The sequence below is a fragment of the Etheostoma spectabile genome, unplaced genomic scaffold, assembly GCF_008692095.1.
Source record: "Etheostoma spectabile isolate EspeVRDwgs_2016 unplaced genomic scaffold, UIUC_Espe_1.0 scaffold00006949, whole genome shotgun sequence".
Classification (NCBI taxonomy): domain Eukaryota; kingdom Metazoa; phylum Chordata; class Actinopteri; order Perciformes; family Percidae; genus Etheostoma; species Etheostoma spectabile.
Genome location: NW_022603435.1, coordinates 1 through 8840, shown reverse-complemented (window position 1 = coordinate 8840; position 8840 = coordinate 1). Strand labels below are relative to the sequence as shown.

At 41.4% G+C, this 8840-nt stretch overlaps 1 non-coding gene across 1 annotated transcript; it reads left to right on the top strand.

The window, feature by feature from the left end:
* Nucleotides 1-336: 336 nt before the first annotated feature.
* trnae-uuc (transfer RNA glutamic acid (anticodon UUC)) lies at nucleotides 337-408 on the top strand. The gene has a single exon. It is a non-coding gene; the product is annotated as a tRNA-Glu (tRNA).
* The last annotated feature ends 8432 nt before the right edge of the window (nucleotides 409-8840 follow it).

Sequence of the window (8840 nt, the reverse complement as noted above, 5' to 3'; positions counted from 1 at the left end):
TCATAAAATATATTATTTTCTTTTCTATTGACTATAGTTGTGTTGTTATTACAGAAATCAACCTGTCAACATCTATTCGTCATAAAGTTCTGACGTTAAGTTTTTTACCGCCAGTTCAAATGGAGCTGACACGGAGGAGGATTCCTCCCTAACGGCCGCTCTGCTCTGCTCCGTGCCCCGCTGTCCGGTAATAGTTAAAGCAGATAAAACCTAAAGAACACTCAAAAGCTTCAAGATAAAACTTACTTAAGAAGCTTCTTCATGTTCAAGAGAAGGCCTGTTTCCAGCCAGACTATGAATTGATTCATGTAATTACTATTATCATCATGTTTTCAGTCCCATATGGTCTAGCGGTTAGGATTCCTGGTTTTCACCCAGGTGGCCCGGGTTCAACTCCCGGTATGGGTATTGGTATTTAGCTGGTGAAGGTTGGCAGCAAGATCAGTAAAATCTGTCATTTGTCCTGTATTAAATCAGAGCTGTAGTTATGTATGTACCCTGTGCCCTGATATGCATGACTTAAAAACTAGTTCATATAATGCAAATAAAAAGAGATAATATAAGTCTCCATTATCAGACTTTAAAAAAATATAACTGGACATGGTTGCGGTGAAAACCTGAATCCTGACTGCCGGACTGGATATCTTGCTGTGTTTTATCAACAAGTGATGTATGTATTTATGTGCCCTGTTCCTGTCATATCTATGGATGTATTCATAAAATCACTGTTATTATTCAACGTGTCAGTCCCATATGGTCTAGCAGTCTGGATTCTGCCTAAATAACCTTTACACACATTATTAAGGAGTCCTCTGGTGACTACAATCAGTAGATCTGAGAAAGCTTTCAGTCAGTTTGATTTTACGTTCATTTGGCTTAAGTGGTGCCAAAAAGGTCTTGGGTGCTGCTCCTAAAGACTTCTAATAGTAAGGAAAACCCTGGCCCAATGGCAGATAACATGGAGTTAGAGCAGGTTGTTTGCTGGGAGAACCTGCATTGGCAACATTCAGATGAAGTAGAGAAGGACAGTTTTTATTCATGCAGGACAAGAGTTCGTCTTTGCCAGCTGAAAATTCTCATACCGGGAGTTGAACCCACAACTTAACAACTTGTGGAACAGACCTTGAGTTGCTTAAAGATCGAGCTCCCGCTCATAAATCATCACCCGGGCGCAGTCCCTGTGGCGCAATAGGTCAGCGCAGTCAGCTGTTAACCGAAAGGATGGTGGTTCAAGTCCACCCAGGGACGATTGTTGCTTGAATAACCTGGTGTGAGCCAACTCTGGGATTATCCTTCTGCAGAAGACCATAGAGCAACCCAAGACAACACAAGTGGCCTTACCTCACTTAGAAGGTACAGTTCTGCCAACCAATGTACATATAAATCTTTACGGTCATTGGTATGCAGGTCACTTGATGTAATACAAGGAAATAACAAGTCGCAACCCAACAGTTTTGTGGTACGTGCCGTGCAACTGTATGTCAATGATAAAGCTTGTTGCTGTGACCAAGAAACCACCAGCAAAATGACTGATACATCATCAGTCAGCTATTGCCTCCCCAAGGAAGCTAGCATATACACACACACTTCCCATTCTTGTGAATGTGATAACACAGGACCCCCTGGAGGGAATTTCTGAGACATCAGGGGCTGTAGCTCAGTGATAGAGTGCACTTTCAGTCTCAATGCCCAGATGTATTTCAATATTTGAAGTGAACATTGTATAGCCCAGTGATGGTGGTATAGTGGTGAGCATAGCTGCCTTCCAAGCAGTTGATCTGAGTTTGATTCCCAGCCATCGCAGTAGCTTTCTTTGAGTGATGTTGCTTGCTCTTTTTTTTTACAAGAAGTCAGCAAAAAGGTTACTTTACCAACCTGGTTTGATAAAACATTAGATCTCTTTGGGCTGCACGATTATGGCCAAAATGATTGATCAATTGGTCACGATTAATTATCACAATTATTTGTTGAAAGGAAGGTTTCACCATTCATTGAACCTCAGGTTAACAAGCTCAGCAAGGTGATTGATGGATGATTCTAGTTACTTCACCAAGTTCAGCCCAAATGACACAGCTGTAAGACATCACATTGTTCGGCTTCCAGCTATGTAATATATGCAAATGGCAGTGGTGGGATTTGAACCCACTCCCCCAGAGAGCCTGGAGCCTTAATCCTTCTTAAAAATTAGGTCTGTGTGAATATGGGCTGAGCATTTACCTGGGCTGAACTTGTGAACATCTTCTTTTGCATATTCACTGTAAAGAGCCATTACTCCTCCAACTGCCAACTATTGTTCCAGAGACAATAGGATATACAGTTTTAGATTGCAAGGTAACTGTCCAAGACCAAAGACTACACAGAAATACCTCAAGTGATCAAAACAGTTTGTCAAAATTTGCAGCACAGATATAAAACCACTCTTTAAAATATGTTCATGTACCATTCAAAAACAAAAGTACAATCATGAAACACATACTACTTAGATGTTGCAGCCATCCTGATCACAGCCACGAGGGGATCTGCATGTTCTTTCTTACCAGCAAGTTTCTGGAGGTCCAAATGGGATCTTTGATGGCGGCAAAGTGTATAGCTGTAAATCTGCTCCCTAAAAACAATAACAGGTCCGGCTCTTCTTTCCCTCTTTTCTCTTTTGGCTTCTTCATCACTCTTCTTTGCACTCGTTCCCACTTGGACCTCTACAGGAAATAAAAGATGGCTCGTTCCAGGTCTAAAATCACTTTAAAAAAGAGCTGATGAGTAAATCAAAGCTAAAATCACTGCAACCAGGGGCCTGTTGCACGAAAGTAGAATAAAGATATCCAGGATAAGTGAAAAAGCGTAGCTTGACTTAGTGTGACCTGCTCATCGCGGCTTAATCGGTTGCACGTTTGCCGAGCCAGGATGAACAGGTGGAGCTATGTCAAGCCAGGTGTAGATAGCTGGGATAAGTGCACGTTCACGGCTTTCTTAAATAGATCATGGTATCGATTCACAACGCGAGAACATGTTTTACAAGCATATGCACAAATCTCTATAAGCTATATCTAATTCTTTGTATAATTATTGTTCATACAGAACCATCAGAAAGGGACAACAACTAGAAAAAGAAGTAAGTGACTTCAATACATGCTGTGAGCATATGTAAAACAATATACATGTTTTATTCTAAGTGACCGCACCAAAATAAAAAGATTAAGAAGCATTGTGGTGTTCCCGGTGTGATGAATATAAACTACACTACATACGTGCTGTATATAGGCCACGTTATTGGTCCAGGGATGTGAGACTTATTGAGAAGGTTATGAAACCAATGTAAACTATAACAAAAAACATTAGGCCCACTTATTAAGGAGTAACACAAACTGTCCTTTATTAGAGAAGGATAAGCAACAAGAAAATGAAATCATGAATGTATTGGTCTCTGACCAGTCTGCCATTAATATCATCTGGGAATATCGCTACATTAATATCATCACACTTAATCTCCGGAGCGCGTCCTGTATAAACCTGAAGCTGAGACCACGGACGCTACGCATCTCTACTTTTACAGAGAGAGTGGACACTGACGCGACGCACAGGTCACCCGGCAGGCAGCGGCCACCAACCAGCGGCCGCACGCCAGGCAGCCTCAACACACTACTGTTCCACCGGGAAAAGTCCCACTCTGCATCAGGGTGCCAGTGCAACCATTTCTAACATCTAAAACACTGTAGTAGGGTTTAAATCAAACTCAATAGTGACAAGTAGGCTAATGCATTTTAATAAAAATAAAGCAGAACACATGCATAAGACAACGCAATAACTGTTAAACACGTTTATTTTGGATCAGCTGATTTGACACATGAGACTCCAGGATTAATCTTAGCCTGGCTGTTAGCCTGCTCTGGACCAGGCTAGCCACAAAAAATAAATCTCCATGGTTACTTGGCTGGGCTTAATTCAATCTGGTTTCGTGCAACCGAGTCCAAGCTAAATTCATCCAGGATAACTTGAATATCCCGGCTTAATCCCTTATCCTAGTTTCGTGCAACAGGCCCCTGCAGTCAGGAGAAAGATGCTTTTATTGTTTTAATTTGGAGATATTCTCCTCACCCAAGAGGGAGGGAGCGGTTAATGTAAAGATAAATGTCAGACAAAAACAAGTAGGGTTAAAAATATATATTAAGGTAGTAAATACTAACAGCTAAATGTACTTAAAGTATCAAAGTAATATGTGACACGGAGGCCCCTTGGAGAGAAACCTGCTGCTGTACAAGTTGCTGATCTTCAGCTCATTAGATGGTCAGTTAGCTCCATCTAGTGGACAGATAGTAGAACTCCATCATCTGATGAAACTCAGTACACAGAGACCTCAAACTGTCTGACAACAACAGGAAGGTGACAAATGTGAAGGAGGATCAGTCATTCCTGGAGTCTGAACTGGTCTGATGGTGGTTACTCTGTCTGTCACAATAACAGAAGAACAGTCCTCACTTCCTGCTCTGTCTCTAACAGAGTAGCAGTGTATGGGGACGTTCCTGCTGGCTCTCTGTCCTTCTACACAGTCTCCTCTGACTCACTGATCCCCCTCATCACTTCATCACCAACATTCACCCAGCCTCTCTATCTGGGTTTGGGTTCTGGGCTGGTTCCTCAGTGTCTCTGTGTCCTCTGCAGGACTGAGAGTCTCTCCTCTGGACAGAAACACTGACTGAAGATCAGCTGCTGAAATCAAAGTTCAGTCTGTTCACCATCACACACACTCTGCACTGTGAAGCAGATCTGAGTAGTAGCTCAGTCCGTAGGGAGTTGGGTTGGCTGATTTATTCATCTGACTTGTAGAATAACGTCAATGATCGACTTGTTTTAATGTTAGGGAATGTGGAACAACTTAATGCAAAATGAATTCAAATAAACAAGGCCAAATGCGCTTAGATAGATAGATAGATAGAGATAGATGTTTATTGATCCCAAGAAAAATGGGAAATTCTGTGTAACAGCAGCAAAAAATCAGTCACAAAGCACAAAATATAAGTGTAAATGAAATACTAGGAAAAAATACATACATACAATATACATGAAATATTAACAAATAAAGTAAAAAGAACAATATTGAATATGTACAGGATGGGGGAACAAAAATGTGCAATGCTAAATAATATGCTAAAATGTAAATTTAAATAAACCAAATGTCCAGGTTGCATTAGTGCAGTAGTGTGGTGTCCAAAAGTCTCATCTACCACCCAGTGATGACATGTTAAAAAGTGTTATTGCTTGTGGAATGAATGATTTTCTGTAGCAGTCCGTGCGGCATCGAAGCTGTCGGAGCCTCTTAGAGAAGGAGCTCCTCTGTTGGACCAATGGGGGGTGGAGAGGGTGGTCGGGGTTATCCATGATAGATAACAGTTTGTTCAGCGACCTCCTCTCCACCACAGCTTCAAATGTGTCCAGTTTGCAGCCGATCACGGAGCCAGCCTTCCTGATCAGTTTGTTCAGTCTGTTTTTATCGCTGGCTCCGATGCTGCTGCCCCAGCAGATGATGTGCGATTATTTAATGGATGTATTCTTCCTGTTGTGTCTGGGTTTCAACTCCTAATTAAAAGGTAAAGTTTCCGACCACTAAAGGTTCTGTTGTTGTCTCTGACAGACTCTGATTATTATTCTAATAGTATTATGGGATGGATCCCTACAGAGATAGACCTTTAGTTAAAGAGTAAGATCCTTTTAGTTTAACATCACCAATCACCATCACCAAACCCACCAGACTCCATGTAAATAATAACTAATTTAGAGTGTATAGAGCAGCATATCTCCACCAGACTCCATGTAAATAATCCCTACTTTTAGTGTGTATAGAGCAGCTATCTCCACCAGACTCCATGTAAATATTCACTACTTTTAGCATGTATAGAGCAGCATATCTCACCAGACTCCATGTAAATAATCACTACTTTTAGTGTGTATAGAGCAGCATATCTCCACCAGACTCCATGTAAATAATCACTATTTTAGTGTGTATAGCGCAGCATATCTCCACCGAACCATGTAAATAATCACTACTTTTAGTGTGTATAGAGCAGCATATCTCCACCAGACTCCATGTAAATAATCACTACTTTTAGCGTGTACAGAGCAGCATATCTCCACCAGACTCCATGTAAATATTCACTACTTTTAGCGTGTATAGAGCAGCATATCGCCACATTTATTTCAGCTGAAGTGTATACACCCTTAAGGGATAAACATAATAACCAGCGTAGCGTTTACGAATTTCAAATTTTATTGGTGAGCAATATTAACGTAGCGGGGAACAAAGAAAGCGGAACCAATGTGGCGGGTGTCGGTACACCACGGGGCCCAGGTGACGGACACTTTCCTCCTCTTGGAGACGAGGATGGCGGTTTGTTTTCTCACTCAATGATGCCGTAATTCTGCTTTCCAGGTTGGTACTCGGTAAAAATGACAACAGACGGTTTCCTTCTGCCGTGTGTCTGGTGACTGAAGCTGTGGGGGGTAGTTAGGAGTTTATGATGTGGAAAGGCGAGCTAAAGAGCCGCGTTTGTAACCGCGGGAAACGGGTTCGTAAACAATAGAGCTCGCGGCTAGCTAACAGGTGTGTATCGGGGTGGGATCATAGACAGTTAAAGAAATGGACCAACAGGTCCCGTTGTTTCCATGGAGACCAGGGAAGTCTATTAGAAGCTCTTTCCCAGTGATGCTGAGCGTTAATGCGCAGACTCCAACTGAGCTTGAAGACGTAGATGTGACGTGAGCAACCTGTCTGAAAGTTGTAAGTCTTCTGGTAGCTGTGCAAGAGAAATCTCAATCATTCCCAATCAGCAGAGACGGAGAGGTAGGTATATGTTAGGAGATAACATAGGCACAGGCTAATTAATGCTAACTAACATGCTAGTTAACATTAACATAGGCTCAGGTTAATTACTGCTAACTAACATGCTGGTTAACATTTACATAGACACAGGCTAATTACTGCTAACTAACATGCTAGGTAACATTAACATAGACACAGGCTAATTACTGCTAACTAACATGCAAGTTAACATTAACATTGACACAGGCTAATTACTGACTAACTAACATGCTAGTTAACATTAACATAGACACAGGCTAATTACTGCTAACTAACATGCTAGTTAACATTAACATAGACACAGGCTAATTACTGCTAACTAACATGCGTAGTTAGCATATAGGGTCTGTATGTGTGTGTGTGTTAGTTCTGGGTGTGTGCTTCCATTTCCATTCCTGGTAAGAGTATTTCGTGTTTTTTAACGTATCCTGACAGGATTTGTTAATGTTAAAAATGTTAACTCTTAAAGGGGAGTTCCTCCTAAAAGTACAGAGTTAGTAAAGGAATGTATTATAAGTTGAACTATTGTCCCCGGTGTATGATGGTTCAGGTTTTGACTCTGAAGTTGTTTCAATATTTATTCCAGCCAAAGAGGGTTTTATGATTTCCATGATGACGTTAGTGTAAGGAGGAGTTTTGTAGGTAGAAAAAGAGATATATATTATTATTGAAACGGTACAGTAACGGTGATATTTATTTGGTGAGTACGAGACTATTTCTGGGAATTTGAGTGTGGAAGAGTTATGCCCCCTGAAAAATGGGAGTAAAGAAAATGGTGTTACGGTTCTTAATTGAAGTTAAATGTGTTGTTGAGGACTTTTTATGCTTTGTGTTTGGGAGAATTTGTAATAAACAGAGGTTTGGAGACGAGGAGACGGCGGTTCGTTCTCTCACTCACTGACTCGTGATTCTGCTTCCAGGGTTTCTCCTATGAGAGTTAAGTAGTGAACCCCAATCAAGAAAAATATTTGTTACCCCGTTACTCGATTTGAAAACACCCCTTGGGGCAGACGTCATAGGCTGGCGACCGGAGCAGGAAAGAAGGAGGAAGAGGAGGAGCAGCCTGCAGCAGTGAAGGAGGAAGAGGAGGAGGAGCCTGCAGCAGTGAAGGAGGAAAAGAGGAGAGGCTGCAGCAGTGAAGGAGGAAAAGGAGGAGCCTGCAGCAGTGAAGGAGGAAGAGGAGGAGCCTGCAGCAGTGAAGGAGGAAGAGGAGGAGAAGCCTGTAGCAGTGAAGGAGGAAGAGGAGGAGTATGTGGTGGAGAAGGTTTTGGACCGCAGAGTGGTGAAGGGAAGAGTAGAGTTTCTGCTGAAATGGAAGGGGTTCTCAGAGTGAGTATAAGTCTATAATGAATATATATATATATATATATATATATATATATATATATATATATATATATATATATATAGTAGGCACAATTAATCAAATTTTGATCACGATTTTGAAGATCAAATTTGCATGATTATTTTTATTTTTATTTATTTATTTATTTATTTTTTAATGAGTCATTTCATAGAACGCTCTGTTTTTTTTATAGATTGTGCATCTACCGCTCTGTAAACCACTGTCTGATCATGGGCCAATGAGAGTTGTTCCCTGCACCGTGCAGCTTAGTTTCTAGATGGAGACAGTCCCAGAGGACAGAGTAACGGGAGGAAAACTCCACAGATAGCAGTCGGTTATACGTCGGTCTCAAAGTTTACCAGTTACCAGTAAACGCAACATTTTGTCCCGTCTGTGTTATTCAGACAACAGCAGTGAGCATGCCACCGCAGTGCTAGTCTGTGGCGATGCTTGTTAGCTTCTGTTAGCTCACAGGCTCTAGGGCGCACTAGTGCACATAATGTCCTCGCATCCGCTGCAATGTTGTTATATCGATATGGTTCATGACCCATTTCTTACCCGTTCATATTGAGTCAGCCGTCTCTCTGAGACTGTGTGACAATAACATTTGTTTTGTTTAAAATCAACTAATAATTGTGAGAATAA